We start from the raw sequence: 23,012 nt of genomic DNA, 5'->3' as shown, positions 1-23,012 counted from the left end.
CTGCCCACCAGCATCCCAATGGCTGGAAAGGGGGCCTGCATAAGGGAGACCCTCCCTATACACACAAATATGGGACCCTGCCCAGCTTTGGGGCATACGGTCAGCAATGGCCAGGGACTGAACGCCCCCCCAGAAGATTCCCAAAAGGGGGAGGGAGGGAGGAATGGAGGGAGGGAAGGAAGGGGAGGGCAAAGCTGCCCCCCTCCCGCTGGGGCGCAAGGCTTTGGCCGGGTTTGTTTTGGCCACAGAGTCCTGGAGCCGCGGCCAAGAGCAATGCTCCTCGCGGAGGGGGGGCGCGGCCCCAGCATCAGGGCAGCCGGCACGATCCGGACTCTGGGACGAGTCACTCCCTTTGCACACACACAGTCTCCACCCCCCCCCCCCAAGCTTGCCACAGAAGAGGGGCAGAGGAGACCCTCCTCTGTGTGAGAATGCAGGCAGGAGGGGGGTCCCCCATTCCGTCCTTCTGGCCCCAGCCTCCACCCAAGATGGAAAGAGTGGTTCTGAGCATGTGCAGAGTGCAGCCTGGACCTCAGGCCCCCTCCTCCCTTGCACCTCGGGGGACCCCCAAAGCCATAGGGTGGAGGCTGCCTTCTGAAGGACCCCCACCCAAGATGGAAAGAGTAGTTCTGAGCATGTGCAGAGTGCCTCCTGCCCACCCACTACGTCCTGCACCCTCTTCTCTTGCAGGGGACTCCCCTTAGGGGACCTCCAAATCCGTAGGGCAGAGGCTGCCTTCTGAAGGACCCTGACCCAAAATGGAAAGAGTGGTTCTGAGCATGTGCAGAGTGCAGCCTGAACCTCAGGCCCCCTCCTCCCTTGCAGGGGACTCACCTCGGGGGACCCCCAAAGCTGTAGGGCAGAGGCTGCCTTCTGAAGGACCCCCACTCAAGATGGAAAGAGTGGTTCGGAGCATGTGCAGAGTGCCTCCTGCCCACCCACTATGTCCTGCACCCTCTCCTCTTGCAGGGGACTCCCCTTGGGGGACCCCCAAAGCTATAAGGCAGAGATTATCTTCTGAAGGACCCCCACCCAAGATGGAAAGAGTGGTTCTGAGCATGTGCAGAGTGCCTCCTGCCCACCCACTACGTCCTGCACCCTCTTCTCTCCCCTTGGGGGACTCCCCTTGGGGACCCCCAAAGCCGTAGGGCGGAGGCTGCCTTCTGAAGGACCCCCACCCAAAATGGAAAGAGTGGTTCTGAGCATGTGCAGAGTGCCTCCTGAACTACTCAGGCACCCACCACTCAGGCACCCTCCCCCCTTGCAGGGGACTCACCTCGGGGGACCCCCAAAGCTGTAGGGCAGAAGCTGCCTTCTGAAGGACCCCCACCCAAGATGGAAAGAGTGGTTCTGAGCATGGGCAGAGTGCAACCTGAACCTCAGGCACCCTCCTCCCTTGTAGGGGACTCACCTCGGGGGACCCCAAAGCTGTAGGGTGGAGGCTGCCTTCTGAAGGACCCCCACCCAAGATGGAAAGAGTGGTTCTGAGCATGTGCAGAGGGCCTCCTGCCCACCCACTACGTCCTGGGCCCTTCTCCCTTGCAGGGGACTCCCCTTAGGGGACCCCCAAATCCGTAGGGCAGAGGCTGCCTTCTGAAGGACCCCCACCCAAGATGGAAAGAGTGGTTCTGAGCATGTGCAGAGTGCCTCCTGCCCACCCACTACGTCCTGCACCCTCTTCTCTTGCAGGGGACTCCCCTTGGGGGACCCCTAAATCCGTAGGGCAGAGGCTGCCTTCTGAAGGACCCCCACCCAAGATGGAAAGACTGGTTCTGAGCATGTGCAGAGTGCAACCTGAACCTCAGGCCCCCTCCTCCCTTGCAGGGGACTCACCTCGGGGGACCCCCAAAGCCGTAAGGCAGAGGCTGCCTTCTGAAGGACCCCCACTCAAGATGGAAAGAGTGGTTCTGAGCATGTGCAGAGTGCCTCCTGAACTACTCAGGCACCCACCACTCAGGCACCCTCCCCCTTGCAGGGGACTCACCTCAGGGGACCCCCAAAGCTGTAGGGTAGGGGCTGCCTTGGGCCCCTTCTGAAGGACCCCCGCCCACCTCCCAATAAAACTCCACCTGCAGAGCTTACAGGAACCCTCCCCCCTGCTCCCCCCCCAATCCTTTAGATCTTAGGTTTTGGAGGGAGGGAGGAAAGAACCCCCCAAGGAAGGACCCCCCCTAAAAAGCCACTTGCACTGCTTACAGGAAGCCCCCCCACCCCTGCTCCCCCCATCTTTCAGGCCTTGGGTTTTTTTTTGGAAAGGGGGGGGGGAGAAGAGCAGGCCCAGGCTAACTTGCAGCCCCCTCAATGGCTGGACTGCTTTATGTGGGGAGGGGGCTCCTTGTCAGAATTCCTATTAATTTTACCATGTCAGGAGTGACTTGAGAAACTGCAAGTCGTTTCTGGTGTGAGAGAATTGGCCGAATGCAAGGACGTTGCCCAGGGGACCATTATAATATAATCAAGTTTCTAGTCCTCAATGAGCAGCTAAGTCAAAAGGACTGGAAACTTGACGACACAAGACGCTTGGGATGAAACCCAACATGGATTGGGTTTGCAACCTCCCCCCCCCTCAAAAAAAGACTTCTCCTAAACAGACCCAGCTGAAAGTCTCTGGTGTCATCAAGTTTCTAGTCCTCAATGAGCAGCTAAGCTAGAGGACTGGAAACTTGATGAAACAAGAGGCTTGGGATGAAACCCAACAGGATGGATTGGGTTTGGACACCCCCCCCCCCAAAAAAAAAGACTTCTCCTAAACAGACCAAGTTGAAAGTCTCTGGTGTCATCAAGTTTCTAGTCCTCAATGAGTAGCTAAACTAGATGACTGGAAACTTGACGACACAAGAGGCTCGGGATGAAACTCAACATGGATTGGGATTGCAAACCTCCCCCCCCCCAAAGACTTCTCCTAAACAGACCCAGCTGAAAGTCTTTGGTGTCATCAAGTTTCTAGTCCTCATTGAGTAGCTAAGCTAGAGGACTGGAAACTTGATGACACAAGAGGCTTGTACAATCCATGAAGGAAACCCAACAGGATGGATTGGACCCCCTCCTTCCAAAAGTAGACTTCTTTGAGACCCATCTGAAGAAGGTTTAGACCCCCCCCCCAAAAAAAGACCTCCTAAACAGACTCATCTGAAAGTCTCTGGTGTCATCAAGTTTCTAGTCCTCAGTGAGGAGCTAAGCTAGAGGACTGGAAACTTGACGACACAAGAGGCTTGCACAATCCATGAAGGAAACCCAACAGGATGGATTGGACCCCCCCCCCCCTTCAAAAGAATTCTTTGAGACCCATCTGAAGAAGGTTTGGACCCCCCCCCCTCCAAAAAAAAAGACCTCCTAAACAGACTCATCTGAAAGTCTCTGATGTCATCAAGTTTCTAGTCCTCAATGAGTAGCTATTTGATGACACAAGAGGTTTGAAACCCAACAGGATGGATTGGAACCCCCCCCCCAAAAAAAGACCTCCTAAACAGACCCAGTCTCTGGTGTCATCAAGTTTCTAGTCCTCAATGAGCAGCTACTTGATAACACAAGAGGTTTGCACAGCCCAGGGGTGGGGGGGACCCTCCCCCCAAAAGTAGACTTCTTTGAGACCCATTTGTGGGGGGGGGGTCTTGGGGGCTCTTTCCCACCTCCCCTCCGTTAACTCCCCCCCCCCCCCTTACACACCACTCCGAATATAAGTACATTCCTTGGCTTAATCCCATCCAGAGTGCAAGGAGGGGGCAAAGCGGGGGGGGGGGGTCTCCCGCGGATTATGGACTCGTAAACAAACTCCGGATTGTTCTGGTGGAAAGCCGGGCTGAGAAGCTGCCCTGGGTCCGGTTCTCACGGGACGGATTCAAGGGGCAAGGAGGGGGTCCCTGGTGCCCCCCACCACCCCACCAGACCTCCCTTAAGCATGTGCAGAGTGCCTTTGACTGGGACATAGTCTCAGAGAGTAAATCATATAGTGCAGGAGAGGTAGAGGACAACTTTGGCCTGCCTTGCAGGTGTTTTGGACTCCAACTCCCACAATTCCTGGCCTCAGGACCCTTCCTTTTCTCCTTGGCGGACCCCCAAAGCTATAAGGTGGAGATTATCTTCTGAAGGACCCCCACCCAAGATGGAAAGAGTGGTTCTGAGCATGTGCAGAGGTCCCTTCTAACTAGGAATGATTCCATCAATCATATCTAGGGTGGAATGGCCATCTGCTGGGAGGGCTTGGATGGTATCCTTCTATCTGGCAGAAGGAAGGGGGCTGGACTGGATGGCCTTTAGAGGTCCCTTTAAACTCTAGAATTCACTGGGGCTGAGGGAAAGTGGGCTCTCAAGCCCCTGGCAGAAGGAAAGGGGCTCGATAGGATGACCTATCAATCACACCAATGGCAGAATGGCCATCTGCTGGGAGGGCTTGGATGGTGTCTTTTTGTCTAGCAGAAAGAAGGGGGCTGGACTAGATGACCTTTAGAGGTCCCTTCTAATCTAGGATGCATCGGGACAGAGGGAAAGTGGGTCTCAAGCCCCTGGCAGAAGGAAAGGGGCTCGACTGGATGACCTTTAGAGGTCCCTTCTAACTAGGAATGATTCCATCAATCATATCTAGGGCGGAATGGCCATCTGCTGGGAAGGCTTGGATGGTGTCTTTCCATCTAGCAGAAGGACGGGGGCTGGACTGGATGGCCTTCCGAGACCCCTCCTGAGGGAAGGCTGGTCTCCTACACCCGACTGGCGTCTCCCCCCCCCCCCAGGCCTTTTCCTACCTTGAGGGGACGGATGGAAGGCGGTGGGGCAGAGGGGCACCTGCAGGACACCTGCCCTCTCCTGTGTCGCGGAACCCGACTGGCCTTGGCCTGGCACCTGCGCCAGGAACACGTGTGTGTGTGTACCGCCACACGCACTCCCTCCCGGGGTGTTAAGCGCCAGACAAAAGGCCCTTGTGTACCTGTGTGTGTGTGTGTGTGTGTGTGTGTGTGTCTGCTCCACTGGCTGGGCCTTAATGAGTGCCCCGTCGTCGTCCCACTTACTTTGCCGCAACTCCCAAAGTCACATTCCAGGGACGAGCCCCAACTGGCCCGGCCTGAGCCGGATCAGCCGATTATTAGGGGCTGCCCCCTCGCCACAGAGACACCCCCCCTCCCAGACACACACATACAAAACAGCCCTTGCTACACCCCCCCCCATACAACCCCCAGGAAGCACAGAATGGAGGAGCCCCAAAGGTCATCCAGTCCAACCCCATCTTGCCAGGCCTTTGGGATTTCACTTTGTCATGTTGGAAACTCCCCTGAATTCCCTTCAGGCAGGAAGGGGCAAACCCAGGCCCATTAGGCTCTGTTCTCTTGTCATCCTATCCTTCCTTCCTTCCTTCCTTCCTCTTTTACTTCTTTCTCCTTCCTTCCTTCCTTCCTTCCTTCCTTCCTTCCTTCCTTCCTTCCTTCCTCTTTTACCCTTTCATCTTTCCTTCCCCCTTTCCTCCCTCCTTCTTTCTCTCTTTCCTTCCTTCCTCCTTTACCTTTTTTCCTTCCTTCCTTCCTTCCTTCCTTCCTCTTTTACCCTTTCATCCTTCCTTCCCCCTTTCCTCCCTCCTTCCTTCTCTCTTTCCTTCCTCCTTTACCTTTTTCTCCTTCCTTCCTTCCTTCCTTCCTTCCTTCCTTCCTTCCTTCATTCATTTTCTTCCATTTCATCCTTCCTTCCCCCTTTCCTCTCTCCTTCCCTCTCTTTCTCCTTCCTTCTTTCCTTCCTTCCTTCTCTCTTTCCTGCCTTCCTCCTTTACCTCTCTTTCTCCCTTCTTCCTTCCTTCCTTCCTCTTCTAACCTTTCATCCATTCTTCTTCCCCTTTCCTCCCTCCTTCCTGCTCTCTTCCTCCTTCCTTCCTTCCTTTCCTCCCTCCCTCCCTCCCTTTTATCTTTCCTTCCTTCCCTCTATTCTCCCTCTCTCCCTCTATTCCTCTCCTTCCTTCTCTTTCTCCTTCCTCCTTTACCTCTTTCTCCCTCCCTCCTTCCTTCCTCTTTTACCCTTTCATCCATCCTTCCGCCTTTCCTCCCTCCTTCCACTTCTACCTCTTCATCCTTCCTTCCTTACTTCCCCCTTTCCTCCCTCCCTCCTTCCCTCTCTCTTTCTCCTTCCTTCTCTTTTGTCTTTCCTTCCTTCCCTCTATTCTCCCTCCTTCCCTCTATTCCTTTCCTTCCTTCTCTTTCTCCTTCCTTCCTTCCCTTTTGTCTTTCCTTTCTTCCCTCTGTTCTCCTTCCCTCACTGTATTCCTTTCCTTCCTTTTCTTTCTCCTTCCTCCTTTACCTCTCTTTCTCCCTCCCTCCCTCCTTCCTTTTTGTCTTTCCTTCCTTCTTTCCTCTCCCTCTATTCCTTCCCTTCCTCCTCTTTTTCCTTCCTCCTTTCCCTCTCTTTCTCCCTCCCTCCTCTTCCTCTTCTACCTTTTCATCATTCATTCCTTCCTTCCCCCTTTCCTCCCTCCCTCTCTCTTTCTCCTTCCTTCCTTCCTTCCCTTTCATCTTTCCTTCCTTCCTTCTATTCTCCCTCCCTCCCTCCCTCTATCCCTTTCCTTCCTTCTCTTTCTCCTTCCTCCTCTACCTGTCTTTCTCCCTCCCTCCTTCCCTTCCTCTTCTACCTTTTCATCCTTCCTTCCTTCTTCCTCCCTCTCTCTCTCTTTCTCCATCCTTCCTTCCCTTTTGCCTTTCCTTCCTGCCTTCTTTTCTCCCTCCCTCCCTCCCTTCCCTTTTTCTCCTTCCTCTTTTCCTCCTGAGGGATGTTTCCCGGAGAGAAGAGAAGTAGAGAGGGAACACGAGACCCATGTCTCCAGATTTCCAAGGATGTCCCTTGGAAGAGGAAGAGGGCCAAAACGGCCTTCCTGCTGCCCGAGAGACTGACCAGGGCACAAGAAGGAAGCCTTGGTTTCAAGTAACAGGGGGAAAAGATCTGAGTGAAAAGATTAGGAAGAGTTTCCTGAGAGGAAGAGTTGCTGCAGAGTGGCCGAGCCTGCCTGGGAGTGTGGTCGAATCTCCTTCTCTTGAGGCTTTCCCCCAGAGGCTGTCTATCTATCTATCTATCTATCTATCTATCTATCCATCCATCCATCCATCCATCCATCCATCCATCCATCTATCTATCAGGAGTGCTTTGATTGTGCCTTCCTGCAATAAAGGGGGTTGGACTGGATGGCCCTTGGGGGTCCCTCCCAGCTCTAGGATTCTGTATCAGAAGTACGCAAGACGGGGTCTCGTGGAGACCCTTCTCCTCTCCTGTCCACTATCTCCTCCTGACCAAGGCTGACCCTTTTGGGATCCGAAATAGAAGAGGAAGGGGAGGAAAAGGCGGGGAGGGGTCTTGGGGAGAAGCCCCTCCCTCCCTCCCAGCCCACCCACCCACCCACCCTATGCTGCCTTTGGGGGAGAACAGCAGTATATAAATACAGTAAACAATCAATCCATGTGGCACCCCTTTTGCACCGGTTCTCCCCCCCCCAATCCCCCTCCCCAAGGGGTCCCACAGCCCAACTTCCCCAGTGCCCCCTCCCCATTTGGCCAGGGAAGAGGGCAGCAGGCCAGCTGCAAAGGGAGGAGGAGGAGGAGGGGGGCAATTATGTTTTATGACACCCGGAACCCAAGGCTCTCTCTCTCTCTCTCTCCTGCCGCACAGCCGCCTCCACCCACCCAAAGGGGCCGGCCTGCTCCGGGTGAGGCGCCCGCCTCGCCCAGTCTGTGCAGAGGGAGCGGGCACCACACCCGCCCCCCCAAAATCCCCTTTCTCCTGCTCCAACCCAATGGAGGGGACGTCAATGAGATCCCCATGGCCGCTCCCCCCTTTGCACCGGACCCTCTTTCTCCACATGAGCCTCCACCATTGTTTTTATTTCCCCATGAGAAAACTGCAAGTCGCTTCTGGTGTGAGAGAACTGGCTGTCTGCAAGGACGTTGCACAGGGGACACCCCAAGGGTGTTTGATGCTTTACCATCCTTGTGAAAAGCTTCTCTCATGTCCTCACATGCGGAGCTGGAGCTGACAGATGGGAGATCAACCCTCTCTTCCCGGATTCGAACCTCCGACCTCTTGGTCAGCAGTCCTGCCGGCACAAGGCTTGCACCACTGGGGGCACCTAGCCTCCTGCTGAGGCTTCTCTCATGTCCTCGCATAGGGAGCTGGAGCTGACAGATGGGAGCTCAACTCTCTCTCCCCGGATTCGGACCTCCAACCTCTCAGTCAGCAGTCCTGCCGGCACAAGCTGGAGATGACAGATGGGAGCTCAATCCTCTCTCCCTGGATTCGAACCGCTGACATCTCGGTCAGCTGTCCTGCCGGCAGAAGGGTTGCACCACTGGGGGCACCTAGCCACCTGGTGAGACTTCTCTCATGTCCCCGCACAGGGAGCTGGAGCTGACAGGTGGGAGCTCAACCCACTCTCCCTGGATTTGAACCGCTGACCTCTCGGTCAGCAATCTTGTCGGCACAAGGGTTGCACCACTGGGGGCACCTAGCCTCCTAGTGAGGCTTCTTTCATGTCCTCACATAGGGAGCTGGAGCTGACAGGTGGGAGCTCATCCCTCTCTCCCTGGATTCAAACCGCTGACCTCTCGGTCAGCAGTCCTGCCGGCACAAGAGTTGCACCACTGGGGGCACCTAGCTTCCTGCTGAGGCTTCTCTCATGTCTCCGCATAGGGAGCTGGAGCTGACAGGTGGGAGCTCAACCCACTCTCCCTGGATTCGAACCGCTGACCTCTCAGTCAGCAGTCCTGCCGGCACAAGCTGGAGCTGACAGAGGGAGCTCAAACCACTCTCCCTGGATTTGAACCGCTGACCTCTTGGTCAGCAGTCCTGCCGGCACAAGGTTTGCACCACTGGGGGCACCTAGCCTCCTGTTAAGACTTCTCACATGTCCCAGCATAGGGAGCTAAAGCTGACAGGTGGGAGCTCAACCCTCTCTCCCTGGATTTGAACCACTGCCCTCTTGGTCAGCAGTCCTGCTGGTTCAAGGGTTGCACCACTGGGGGCACCTAGCCTCCTGGTAAGACTTCTCACATGTCCCAGCATAGGGAGCTAAAGCTGACAGATGGGAGCTCAACCCACTCTCCCTGGATTCGAACTGCTGACGTCTCGGTCAGCAGTCCTGCCGGCACAAGGTGTGCACCACTGGGGGCACCTAGCTTCCTGCTGAGGCTTCTCTCATGTCTCCGCATAGGGAGCTGGAGCTGACAGATGGGAGCTCAACCCTTTCTCCCTGGATTCAAACCGCTGACATCTCAGTCAGTAGTCCTGCCGGCACAAGGGTTGCACCACTGGAGGCACCTAGCCTCCTAGTGTGTCTTCTTTCATGTCATCGCATAGGGAGCTGGAGCTGACAGATGGGAGCTCAACCCACTCTCCCTGGATTCGAATCTCTGACATCTCAGTCAGCAGTCCAGCCGGCACAAGGGTTGCACCACTAGGGGAACCTAGCCTCCTAGTGAGGCTTCTCTCATGTCCCTGCATAGGGAGCTGGAGCTGACAGATGGGAGCTCAACTCTCTCTCCCTGGATTCGAACCGCTGACCTCTCAGTCAGTAGTCCTGCCGGCACAAGGGTTGAACCACTAGGGGCACTTAGTCTCCTGCTGAGGGTTCTCTCATGTTCCCGCATAGGAAGCTGGAGCTGACAGATGGGAACTCAACCCTGTCTCCCTGGATTCGAACTGCTGACCTCTTGGTCAGCAGTCCTACCGGGACAAGGGTTGCACCACTAGCGGAACCTAGCCTCCTAGTGAGGCTTCTCGCATGTCCCTCCATAGGGAGCTGGAGCTGACAGATGGGAGCTCAACCATTCTCCCTGGATCTGAACCTCTGACATCTCGGTCAGCAGTCCTGCCGGCACAAGGATTTAACCCATTGCAGCACTGGTGCAATGGGTTGCAAAGAGACCCCTCCCCTTAAGACCCCAGCGCATGTACAAAGCACATGGAGCATCTACCGGGCCCAGGGAGGGATTAGGAGTCCCCTCAAGACCCCAGAGCATGTGCAAAGTGCATAGAACAGCTGCCACAATATAAATAAAGTGTCATTATTATTATTGTTATTATATTCCAGCTGCAGCCACGTAAGAGATGCCCGGACGTGGCAGGAGGGGCGCAACGAGAATCCTGCAGTGGAGGGGTGCAAATCGGGGAGGGGTCTGCAGGTAATCCAGGAGGATTGTGGAGGGGTGGGGGGGTGGGGGGGGAGAAGCACACCTTGAGGAAGGGAGGACTCATCCTGCACGGCGGCGGCGCACCACGATGCTCTGCAGGACGCAGGCTCCTTGCACCTGAGCAAACAGCGCGGGAGGAGTGCCCCATAAAGTTCTGACTGCGGAAGGGAGCGGCCTGTGTTTACGTTCTGAATGGCGAGGGCAGTAAAAGCAGGCCTGATAAGGCTGCAATGCAGACCATTCTCTCCTCTTGCAAATTTTGCAAATTTTACAAGAGCTAGAGCAGGTGTTTGCAAACTTGGGGCGTGCAGGTGTTTTGGACTCCAACTCCCAGCATTCCTCGCAGCCTCAGGCCCCTTCCTTTCCCCCCTCAGCCGCTTAAGCTTAAGCGGCTGAGGGGGGAAAGGAAAGGGCCTGAGGCTGCAAGGAATGCTGGGAGTTGGAGTCCAAAACACCTGCACGGCCCAAGTTTGCAAATACCAAGTTTGCAAATCCCTGCTCTAGACCTTCTATGTTAGGCCACCTTGGTGATGGGTTCCTAGAGTCAACAAATACAATCCTAAAGCTGGAAAGGACCCCAAGGGACACCACCAAAGCCCTCCCGACAGATGGCCATCCATCCCCTGCATCCAAACCCTGGGACAACGGCTCCCTGGTCATCCTCTCCTCGGGTGCCAGGGCCCGGGAGGCGCACCCAGCGCAGCTAAAAATAGATCCCTCCCTTCCCCTCCGCCAAGTGAGTAAGAGGATCCTGCCGGTGAATCACCACTCATGGACGGACGGAGGGACGGCGCTCAAGCGGCAGGAAGCGGCCCAAGCCTTCCCCCAAATAATCCAGATTGCTGTTGCTCCGTGTGTCATAGAAAGCCGCTCTGTGCATGCTCAGAGGGCTCTTCCCTGGCCTAGCAGCAGCCAGACACAAATAGGTTCCAAGGGCAGTTTGCATGCCTCCCCTTTGCACCACAGCCACTTTCCCCAAATAATCCAGATTGCCGTTGCTCCGTGTGCCATGGAAAGCCGCTCTGTGCATGCTCAGACAGCCCTTCCCTGCCCAAGCTGCTCTGTGCATGCTCAGAGGGCCCTTCCCTGCTTAAGTGGCAGCCAGACACACATAGGTGCCAAAGGCGTTTTGCATGCCTCCCCTTTGCATTCTCCCCTAATAATCCAGATCCCTGCTGCTGTGTGTGCCATGGAAAGCCGCTCTGTGCATGCTCAGACAGCCCTTCCCTGCCCAAGCTGCTCTGTGCATGTTCAGAGGGCCCTTCCCTGCCCAAGTGGCAGCCAGGCACACATAGGTGTCAAAAGTGTTTTGCATTCTGCCGTAATAATCCAGATGGCTGCTGCTGCTGCTGTGTGCTCTGGAAAGCCGCTCTGTGCATGCTCAGACAGCCCTTCCCTGCCCAAGCTGCTCTGTGCATGCTCAGAGGGCCCTTCCCTGCTTAAGTGGCAGCCAGACACACATAGGTGTCAAAGGCGGTTTGCATGCCTCCCCTTTGCATTCTCCCCTAATAATCCAGATCCCTGCTGCTGTGTGTGCCATGGAAAGCCACTCTGTGCATGCTCAGACAGCCCTTCCCTTCCCAAGCTGCTCTGTGCATGCTCAGAGGGCCCTTCCCTGCCCAAGTGGCAGCTGAGCACACATGGGCACCAAGGGAAGTTTGCATGCCTCCCCTTTGCACCACAGGCATTCTCCCCTAATAATCCAGATTGCTGTTGCTCAGTTTGCTGTGGAAAGTCACTCTGTGCATGCTTAGAGGGCCCTTCCCTGACCTAGCAGCAGCTGGGCACACATGGGCACCAAGGGCAGTTTGCACGCCTCCCCTTTGCATTTTCCTCAAATAATCCAGATTGCCGCTGCTCAGTTTGCCATGGAAAGCCGCTCTGTGCATGCTCAGAGGGCCCTTCCCTGCTCAAGTGGCAGCTAGGCACACATGGGCACCAAGGGCAGTTTGAATGCCTCCCCTTTGCACTACAGGCATTCTCCCCTAATAATCCATATTGCTGCTATTCCGTGTGCCATGGAAAGCCACTCTGTGCATGCTCAGAGGTCCCCTCCCTGCCCAAGTAGCAGCCAGATGCACACAGGTGTTAAAGGCGGTTTGCACACCTCTGCTTTGCACCACAGGCATTCTCCCCAAATAATCCAGATTGCTGTTGCTCAGTTTGCTGTGGAAAGCCACTCTGTGCATGCTCAGAGGGCCCTTCCCTGGCCTAGCAGCAGCTGGACATACAGGTGCCACTCTGTGCATGCTCAGATGGCCCTTCCCTGCTCAAGTGGCAGCTGGGCACACATGGGCACCAAGGGCAGTTTGCATGCCTCCTCTTTGCACCACAGACATTCCCCCCGTATAATCCAGATTGCTGCTGCTCCATGTGCCGTGGAAAGCCGCTCTGTGCATGCTCAGAGGGCCCTTCCCTGCTCAAGCAAGTGCCAAAGGTGGTTTGCATGTTTCCCTTTTGCACCACAGGCATTCTCCCCAAATAATCCAGATTGCCATTACTCAGTTTGCCATGGAAAGCCCAAGCAGGTGCCAAGAGTGGTTTGTATGCCTCCTCTTTGCACCTGTAGATGACGAGGGATGCAAGGCCAAGCAAAGAGTCTGGCAGGGGCCCAATGGGAGGGTCTCTGGCCATGCACTTCCACCCAAAGAGAGGAGGTCTGCAGCCTTTGGAGCGCGTGCAGAGTGCCCTTCTCTCTCCCAGGCAGGAGGGCAAACCCCAACCAGTCCAGGAAGGAGCCTTGGGCAGGAAAGCAGGGGTCTTGGCAGCAGCGCTCAGGATGGGTCTGGGACCCCCCCCTCCCTCCCAGGCAGAGTTCTGTGGGGCAACAGCAGAGGGGAGGGGAGGGAGGGGAGAAGAGACAGGCTGCTGACCCCCCCCCCAAGCCCTCCACCCAAGGCCCTCACCTGCCCACCATCGGCCGGCCTGCCTTCCTTCCTTCCTTCCTTCCTGCAGCAGTGCTCTCAGCAGACAAGACTCCTGACCGGCCGCCCTTTATACCTGAGTGGCCAGAGAGGGAGGGGGCAAGGGGGAGGGCTCCCGGCACCTCGCCCCTCTTTGTTCCAGCTCCCGGCTCCACTGCCCAAACAACCTCCAGCCTGCCTGCCAAATCTCTAATACCTTTGCCACTTCTTTTTTCTTTCGTGTCAGGAGTCACTTGAGAAACTGCAAGACGCTTCTAGGGTGAGAGAATGGGCTGTCTGTAAGGACATTGCCCAGGGGACCATTATAATATAATATAATTTTTTTTCTTGAGAAACTGCAAGTCACTTCTGGTGTGAGAGAATTGGCTGTCTGCAAGGACGTTGCCCAGGGGATCAATATAATATAATAATATAATATAATATAATATAATATAATTTTTTTCTCGGAACAGGAGCGACTTGAGAAACTGCAAGTCACTTCTGGTGTGAGAGAATTGGCTGTCTGCAAGGACATTGCCCAGGGGATCAATATAATATAATAATATAATATAATATAATATAATATAATATAATTTTTTTCTTGGATCAGGAGCGACTTGAGAAACTGCAAGTCACTTCTGGTGTGAGAGAATTGGCTGTCTGCAAGGAGGTTGCCCAGGGGATCAATATAATATAATAATATAATATAATATACAGTATTTTCTGGTGTATAAGACTACTTTTTAATCCAAGAAAATCTTCTCAAAAGTCAGGGGTCGTCTTATACGCGGGTGTAGTCTTATGCATGGGAGTCGTCTTAACTCTATATTTTAACTGGAAAAGTTGGGAGTCGTCTTATACACCCAGTCGTCTTATATACGGTAATATAATTTTTTTCTCGGATCAGGAGCGACTTGAGAAACTGCAAGTCACTTCTGGTGTGAGAGAATTGGCTGTCTGCAAGGAGGTTGCCCAGGGGATTAATATAATAATATAATATAATATAATATAATATAATATAATATAATATAATATAGTATAATTTTTTTCTTGGATCAGGAGCGACTTGAGAAACTGCAAGTCACTTCTGGTGTGAGAGAATTGGCTGTCTGCATGGACGTTGCCCAGGGGATCAATATAATAATATAATATAATATAATATAATATAATATAATATAATATAATTTTTTTCTCGGATCAGGAGCGACTTGAGAAACTGCAAGTCACTTCTGGTGTGAGAGAATAGGCTGTCTGCAAGGAGGTTGCCCAGGGGATTAATATAATATAATTTAATATATTTTTTCTTGGGTCAGGAGTGACTTGAGAAACTTCTGGTGGGAGTGACTTGAGGAACTGCAAGTCGCTTCTGGTGGGAGAGAACTGGCTGTCTGCAAGGACGTTGCCCAGGGGACATTGCCCAGATGTTTTGATATTTTACCAAGCCATGGGAGGCTTCTTTCATGTCTATGCATGAGAAGCTAGAGCTGATGGACAGGAGCTCACCCAGCTAGAGCTGACAGACAGGAGCTCACCCTGCTCCTCAGATTCAAACCACCGACCTTGTGGTCATCATTCCTGCTGGCACAAGGCTTTAACTCATTGTGCCACTGAGGATTCCACGTTTGCCAGCGAGGAAGAGCAAAACACAGGCACCCCAAATCTCCCTTTCAGGACCCCTTTGAGGAAAGCCAAGACCTTGGGGGGGGGGGATATGGGGGGGGGGGTCAGCAGCAAGACTTGTTGCTTTATTGCTAGGCCCCTCCCTCCCCAGGCCAAATCACCCCATTCCAAGCTGACCCTAGAGGGGTCTGGATCCCCAGGTGGGGGGGGGGGTTGAGGGCACGCCCCTTTCGGACAGGTAGGACAACCCACCCTTATACACACACACACACACACAAACAAACAAAACACCCCGGAGACGGTCTTGCAAGAGGCCAACAGTGAACGGAACCGCATTCCGATGGCGCCCCACTGAATATTTGGGGGGGGGGGGGGGAAGAGTCACCCTTCACCTGCAACTGGGGCCTTTACAATATTGGGGGGGGGGGGGGTCTTCAGGGGAACCACAATAAAGCATTCACCCTCAAATAGCTCAAAGGACTGACAGGGAAATGCTTTTCTTCCATGGGGAAGGCAGTGGGTGTGGGTAATTGTTGTGGGTGGGGGCAGGATCCCTCTGCCCCCCCCCGCACAAACCACACACTCCCATCAAGGCCAATTACAGCCCCCCACCTGCCCCCAAATGCGCACAAAGGGAGTGGACTAGGCCCCAGTGGCAGACCACATCCCACTAATGCCAGGGTTGCCGCCTTGACCCCTCCCCACGGCCCTGACCGGAGGTGATTGCCCTGCCCGGCCCCTGACCTGACCGCAGCGTTGCACAAAAGGAGAGGGAGGGGTGCCGGCCGGCCAGACCTTCCCCAAGACCCCTCCAATGTCCTGCAGGCCGTCCCTCCGTGGACCCCCCATGCCGCCCTCGCCTCTGGGCACTGACTGGACACTAATGGACACTTGCCCACTTGGACGGAGTCTCTCTGGATGGGCTCAGGAAGGGTCTGGAGCTGGACACTACAGGATTGACCACAGCAGGGGCCTTCAGGTGGGTGGGTGGAAGGAGGAAGACCACCAGGTATATTTGGGGGGGGGGCAGCAGGACTCTGAGGTCAGCACCCAGTCAGGAAACCCAGGAAGAAGGAAGAAGGGGGCAAAGGAAAGGGCAAAGTCAAAGGGCAGTCGCTCAGAAGGACCCCTCTCTGACCACATGCTTGTTGCCTATCTTTGCTACGCATCCCGTATGTCCTATGCAACTGTGTAGAACTAGCCATCCCTTGCCATGCATTGCTGCGGCCCAGTCTGTGTATGTGCTTCGTGTGTGTGTGTATGATGTTGCGCATGTGTTGCGCATGTGCTTTTTAAGTCCCTTCTGCTGTGTTTGCCAGTGTTTTTCTGAGTGATGGTCACTTGTTGGCCTGAGAGGTGTCTTGTGTCCAAATTTGGTGTCCATTCATCCAGCGGTTTTAGAGTTGTGTTAATCCCACAAACAAACATGACATTTGTATTTATATAGATTACTAGCCGTCCCCTGCCACGCGTTGCTGTGGCCCAATCTCTGTACATGTGTTTTGTGTGTGTATATATGTGTATATATGTATGTTGGCTTATATGTATACGTGGGTGTATATATGTGTGTGTGTGTATATGTTTGTGTATTTGTGTGTTTATATGTGTACATGCATATTGTGTATATGTGTGCTTGTCTATATGCATATCTGTGTGTATATATGTATGTATGTATGTATATATATGTGTGTGTGTGCATGTGTATATATGTGTGTATGTATATGCATGTGTGTATATGTGTATATTTGTGTGTGTTTGTGCATATATATATTATATATGTGTGTGTGTATGAATGTGTGCATGTGAATATGTATATGAGTGTATGTGTATATGCATACATAGTGTATTTTTTGGGTTTTGAAGTCTGCTCCGCTGGGATTTTGTGTATATATATATGTGTGTGTATATTTGTGTATATATATGTGTGTTTGCGTATATATGTGTGGGTGTATATATGTGTGTGTGTGTATATGTGTGTGTATTTGTGTGTTTATATGTGTACATGCATATTGTGTATATGTGTGTGCTTGTCTATATGCATATCTGTGTGTGTATATATGTATGTGTATATATGTGTGTGTGCATGTGTATATATGTGTGTAATATGTATATGTATGTGTGCATATGTGTATATTTGTGCATATATATATATACATGCGTGTGTATGAATGTGTGCATGTGCATATGTATATGAGTGTAGGTGTATATATGTGTGTGTGTATGAATGTGTGCATATGTGTATATTTGTCTGTGTTTGTGCATATTTGTGTTTGTGTGTGTATGAATGTGTGCATGTACATATGTATATGAGTGTATGTGTATATATGTGTGTGTGTATGTGTGTATATTTGTGTGTGTTTGTGCATATATATGCGTGTGTGTGTATGAATGTGTGCATATGCATATGTATATGAGTGTACGTGTATATATGTGTGTGTATGTGTGTATATTTGTGTGTGTTTGTGCATATATATACGTGTGTGTGTGTATGAATGTGTGCATATGCATATGTATATGAGTGTAGGTGTATATATGTGTGTATGAATGTGTGCATGTACATATGTATATGAGTGTATGTGTATATGTGTGTGTGTGTATGTGTGTATATTTGTGTGTGTTTGTGCATATATATACGTGTGTGTGTGTGTATGAATGTGTGCATGTGCATATGTATATGAGTGTATGTGTACTTTGGGGTTTTTTAAATCTGCTCCACTGGGGTTTTGTGTGCGTGCGTGTGCGTATGTGTGTGTTTATGGGTGATGGACACTTATTGGATTGTTAGGTGTCTTGTGTCCAACTTTGGAGTCAATTCGTCCAGTGGATTTTGAGTTCTGTTCATCCCACAAACTAACATTACATAGATTCTAATGGTTCTATGATGTAGAGCAAAGGTCTCGTGCTGCCCTTGGCTCTTGACCCCTTGACCGGCATCTGCGTGGATGGTCTTGGGAAGGGTCTGGACCGTCCAAGAGGGAAGCCTGGAAGCTTCTGGAGCCAGCCTGGCACCAGGCAGGGAAGGAGGGGGAGGGAAGGGGAGAGGCCCACCCCCCTTCACCCCCTCCCCTTGCGCCCCGCCAGACCTTCCTGGCCACCGGACAAGTCTCCCGCCGACACCAAAGGCACCGGCGCCACGAGGGGCCGGCTAATGAGCGGAGAGGCTGCTGAGGCCGGAAGCACGGCGGTGGGGGGCGGGGGGGGGGGGGAGGAAGGGGGGCACTTGTGTGTTGCTGAGCGTCACCTCTGTACCTGCGGCCAGGTCAGAGGGGCATGCGCAGGCACACGGGCACATGCTCCCTGACTGACCGGTCAAGGTGGGCCTGGCAGAGAGGCAGCAGCAGGCTTCCGGATGCCAGCCACAAAGTTGCAGGCAAACTAAGGGCATCCAGTCTGGCCCCTCTTGCAAAAGGCAAGGCAGACCCCCCAGAATCTCTCCCCCCCCCCGCCATGAGAAAGGCATGGTGCATTTGGGGGGGGGGAGAGAAAGAAGGGTCATCTTTCGGAACATCTTTCGGCCTTGGTTTGCAGTGAAAGGATCTCCTTAAAGTGAGGAGGGGGCAGCAGACAAACAGACACCCCTTCCAGGCGGATAGACCCTCCCATCACCCCAAAACACAGCATCAGGGGTCATGCACACACACTCACACACACACACACCCTTGCAGTCCAGCTGCAGATGCCCGTCTGACTCACCTGCGGCTCTTCATGGAGGGTCAAGAGTTCAAGGGCCGGCCGAGTCTCCAGCGCTCAGTGTGGACGGAAAGGCAGAAGGCAGTTCAGGGCAGGCCATTCCGGGGGGAGGCTGGGAAAGAGGGGGCGCAGGGAGAGAAGGAGGTCACTCACTCCATTCTCTTGCTCATCCTTGTGGTGCAATGGCTGCCCCCTCTCCCACCCAGGACACCCCCCCCCAAGGCTGGGGTAAGTGAGGGAGGGGCCACACTGGACCCGAGAGTGGGAAGGGACCCCAAAGGCCATCCAGTCCAGCCCCCTTCTGCCAGGCAGGAAAGTAGAATCACTGCATTATTATTATTATTATTATTATTATTATTATTATTATTATTATTATTATTATTGGAAACACAACAAGATGAGTCCACAGCAAACAAAGTCACTCTGCTGCCCGTTGTATTGCATCACACGTCGGACACTTCCCAAGTGTGTAGGACTGTGTAATGTATCAGCATATAATGTGTGCAGATCCGAGTCAGGTGGCCTTTTGCAGCTGGCAGGTGGCAATTTTGTCAGCGCCAATTGCAGGCCAGGGTCTTCAGGCACTGCACCCAGCGTACCAGTCACCACTGGGACCACCTTTACTGGCTTGTTCTAATATTTTCACAAACCCCAATGACATCTAGACATTTGATGATCCAACAATGTGGCAGTGAGTCAAATGCTTTATTATTATTATTATTATTATTATTATTATTATTATTATTATTATTATTTGAAAGACAACAAGATGAGTCCACAGCAAACAAGGTCACTCTGCTGGCTGTTGAATTGGATCCCACATCGGACCCTTCCCAAGTGTCTAGGACTGTGTGATGTATCGGCGAATAATGCGTGCCGATCTCAGTAAGGTGGCCTTTTGCAGCTAGCAGATGGGGATTTGGTCAGCACCAATTGTTTTTAAGTGCAGGCCAAGGTCTCTAGGCACTGCACCCAGTGTGCCAATCACTATTATTATTATTATTATTATTTGATGCGCAACACGACGGGTCCACAGCAAACCAGGCTACTCTGCTGGCTGTTGTATTGGATCACACGTTTAGGACTTTGTGATGTATCTGCAAATAATGTATTTATTATTTATTTACTTTATTTATATGCTGCTTTTCTCAGCCCTCAGGCGACTCAAAATAATGCATGCAGTGCCTGGGGGAATCTTTTGTTGAGAGGTGATTAGATGTGCCTGATTGTTTACTCTCTGTTGTTTTGCTGTTGTAATTTTAGAGATTCCTCCAGGCACTGTCAGGCCATTATATGCTAATCAAGGTGGTAAGTTGAAACATTCACACCTAGCTCCAGCAGACAAGAGTCCTTTGTCCCACCCTGGGTATTCCACAGATATATAAACCCAATTTTCCTAGTTCCAACAGACCTCACTACCTCTGAGGATGCTTGCCATAGATGCGGGTGAAACGTCAGGAGAGAATGCCTCTAGAACATGGCCATATAGCCCGAAAACAAACAAGGACATCTAATCACCTCTCAACAAAAGTGTGCTCCAGGCACTGTCAGGCCATTATATGCTAATCAAGGTGGTAAGTTGAAACATTCTCCCCTAGCTCCAGTAGACAAGAGTCCTTTGCCCCACCCTGGTCATCATTCCACAGATATATCAACCCTTTTTCCTAGTTCCAACAGACCCCACTACCTCTGAGGATGCTTGCCATAGATGCAGGCGAAACGTCAGGAGAAAATATGCCTCTAGAACAGGCATGGGGAACCTTCGGCCCTCCAGGTGTGGTGGACTTCAACTCCCACAATTCCTTGAGGCCAAGGTAAGCCTTTGGGGCGAATGCCGAGCCTCAAGGAATTCTGGGAGTTGAAGTCCATCACACCTGGAGGGCCGAAGGTTCCTGACCCCTGCTCTAGAACATGGCCATATAGTCTGGAAAAACCTAGAACAAACCAGAAACCTTTACCTTTGGAGTTGGAAGGGGCCCCAAAGGTCATCCAGTCCAGACTCTTCTGCCAAGCAGGAAGGCACCACCCAAGCCCTCCCGGCAGATGGCCGCCAGGTCTCTGTTTCAGAACTCCCCCCAAAGGAGACTCCCCTGGACTGACTCCCAGGCAGAAGCGGATTCTGCTGCAGAAAAGCCCTCCTTCCACCTGGAAACTCTTCCTAATGTTCGTCAATGGGGCATCCTTTCAACCCAAGGAGGGGCAATGCATACCCCATTGTGGGGCCCCTTCCCAAAGCCCTTCAGGGGCCCTCCCCAGGTTTACGACAATGCAAAAACGGTCCAACTCTGTGCCCTGCGTGCCCTTGAGAGCCCGTCCTTGCGCTGCCTCCCTCCACCTGTTATCTGGCTGGATAAGGTGAGCCTGCCCCCCCAACCCCCCCCCCCCCACTCCGGCCACTGCAAAGGGCCCCGGCCTCCTTTGAAGGGCCTCCTAATCTCCTCCGTGGGCTCAGCCGGTGTTTGACTTGGGCCTAATCAGGGCTGCGTGCCCCTCCGAGAGGTTCTGCGCTCAAGGGCGTCTGTGTTCGGGCACGCACGGATTGCAAGATTGGCCCCTCCTGAGCATGGACAGAAGGCCCGAGGAAGAGGTGGACGCTCCAGGGAGGGGTCCGGTTGCATTCCTGGTTTTGGATGGCGTTCAGGCTCCGAGGGTCCTGAAATCCCCCAGAAAGAAAGAGAGAAAGAAAGAAAGAAGGAAAGAAAAGAAGGAAAACAAGAGCGCCGGGGACAGGCAGGAAGGAGGAGAGAATTCCAAGAGGCCCCAGAAATCTGGCAGCCGCTCAAAACAAATGCTCAAAATCATTGAAGAGGGAGGCCGGACGGAGACTCTGGGTTGAAGGAGGTTTGGGGGGGGGGGGGGGCTGCAGGAGGAAGATGGCCCCTCTCCTGCCCAAAGACCCTCTTCCTCCTCCTCCTCCTCCGATGCACCTCAATGCAAAGGGAGAGGGGCACCCCAATCTTCCTTGGGATCCAGAGTCCAGCCGGACTGACCCACCAAGGAACCAATGAGAGGGATTTAAGGGGAGGGGGGGGTCCAATGCAATCCTGTCCCCCGCCCTTATGAACCTGATTTATTTATTTATGTATTTATGAGATTTATATGCCGCCCTTCTCACTCCAAAGTGGACTCAGAGAGGCATACAAGAACTTCCTGACTATGAGAGAGAGCTGTTCAGCAGTGGAACTCTCTGCCCTGAAGTGTGGTGGAGGCTCCTTCTTTGGAGGCTTTGATGGCCTCACAGTATGAGGAAGGCATTATGGGGTTGGACTGAATGGCCCACCAGATCTTTTCCAACTCTTCTAGGATTATATGAAAACCTGCAGTTCTATATAAGCAGGTGTGCCTGTACCTTAGTAGCTGTCAGTCTGAGGTAAACCTCAGTGGGAGAAAGGTCTCAGCCTGTGAGAAGGTCTCACAGTGTGAGGAAGTCATTATGGGATTGGATTGGATCGCCCACCAGGTCTCTTCCAACTCAGTTCTATATAAGCAGGTGTGCCTGTACCTTAGTAGCTGTAAGTCTGAGGGAGACCTCAGTTGGAGAAAGGTCTCAGTTTGTGAAAAGGCCTCACTGTGTGAGGTAGGCATTAAGGGGTTGGACTGTATGACCCACCAGGTCTCTGCCAACTCCGTTCTATATAAGCAGGTGTGCCCATACCTTAGTAGCTGTCAGTCTGAGAAAAACCTCAGTGATAGAAAGGTCTCAGTCTGTGAGAAGGCCTCACAGTGTGAGGTAGGCATTATGGGGTTGGACTGGATGGCCCACCAGGTTTCTTCCAACTCAGTTCTATATAAGCAGGTGTGCCCATACCTTAGTAGCTGTCAGTCTGAGAAAAACCTCAGTGATAGAAAGGTCTCAGTCTGTGAGAAGGCCTCACAGTGTGAGGTAGGCATTATGGGGTTGGACTGGATGGCCCACCAGGTCTCTTCCAACTCTAGGATTCTATACAAAGCTGCAGTACTGTAGCTTAGTAGGTGTTGTCTGAGGTAATCCTCAGTGAGAGAAAGGTCTCAGTCTGTGAGGAGGCCTCACAATGTGAGGTAGGCATTCTGGTGTTGGACTGGATGGTCCACCAAATCTCTTCCAACTCTAGGATTCTATACAAAGCTGAAGTACTGTAGCTTAGTAGCTGTCGGTCTGAGGTAAACCTCAGTGAGAGAAAGGTCTCAGTCTGTGAGAAGGCCTCACAATATGCGGTAGGCATTATGGGGTTGGACTGGATGGCCCACCAGGTCTCTTCCAACTCTTCTAGGATTCTATGAAAAGCTGCAGTTCTATATAAGCAGGTGTGCCTGTAACTTAGTAGCTGTCAGTATGAGGTAAACCTCAGTGGGAGAAAGGTCTCATTCTGTGAGAAGGCCTCACAGTATGAGGAAGGCATTATGGGGTTGGACTGAATGGCCCACCAGATCTTTTCCAACTCTTCTAGGATTCTATGAAAAGTTGCAGTTCTATATAAGCAGGTGTGCCTGTACCTTAGTAGCTGTCAGTCTGAGGTAAACCTCAGTGGGAGAAAGGTCTCAGCCTGTGAGAAGGCCTCACAGTGTGAGGAAGTCATTATGGGATTGCACTGGATGGCCCACCAGGTCTCTTCCAACTCTAGGATTCTATACAAAGCTGCAGTTCTATATAAACAGGTGTGCCTGTACCTTCGTA

At 52.7% G+C, this 23,012-nt stretch overlaps 1 protein-coding gene across 3 annotated transcripts in view; it reads right to left on the bottom strand.

The window, feature by feature from the left end:
• The window catches only part of SLC4A2 (solute carrier family 4 member 2), an 80,609-nt gene that overhangs the window by 42,651 nt on the left and 14,946 nt on the right, over nucleotides 1-23,012 (bottom strand). Inside the window, exon 2 of one of the 3 annotated variants that reach the window (XM_067470462.1) lies at nucleotides 18,362-18,470. The exons of 1 other annotated variant lie outside the window; for it this stretch is intronic. The gene's annotated coding sequence lies outside the window, so the exon portion shown is untranslated. Of the gene's footprint in view, nucleotides 1-4,739; nucleotides 4,841-18,361; nucleotides 18,471-23,012 lie in introns of those variants that run through there. One more of the 3 variants, XM_060782794.2, reaches the window with a different exon arrangement.

The sequence above is a fragment of the Anolis sagrei genome, chromosome 6 (genome assembly GCF_037176765.1).
Source record: "Anolis sagrei isolate rAnoSag1 chromosome 6, rAnoSag1.mat, whole genome shotgun sequence".
Classification (NCBI taxonomy): Eukaryota; Metazoa; Chordata; class Lepidosauria; order Squamata; family Dactyloidae; genus Anolis; species Anolis sagrei.
This window is presented reverse-complemented; position numbering and strand designations above follow the sequence as displayed.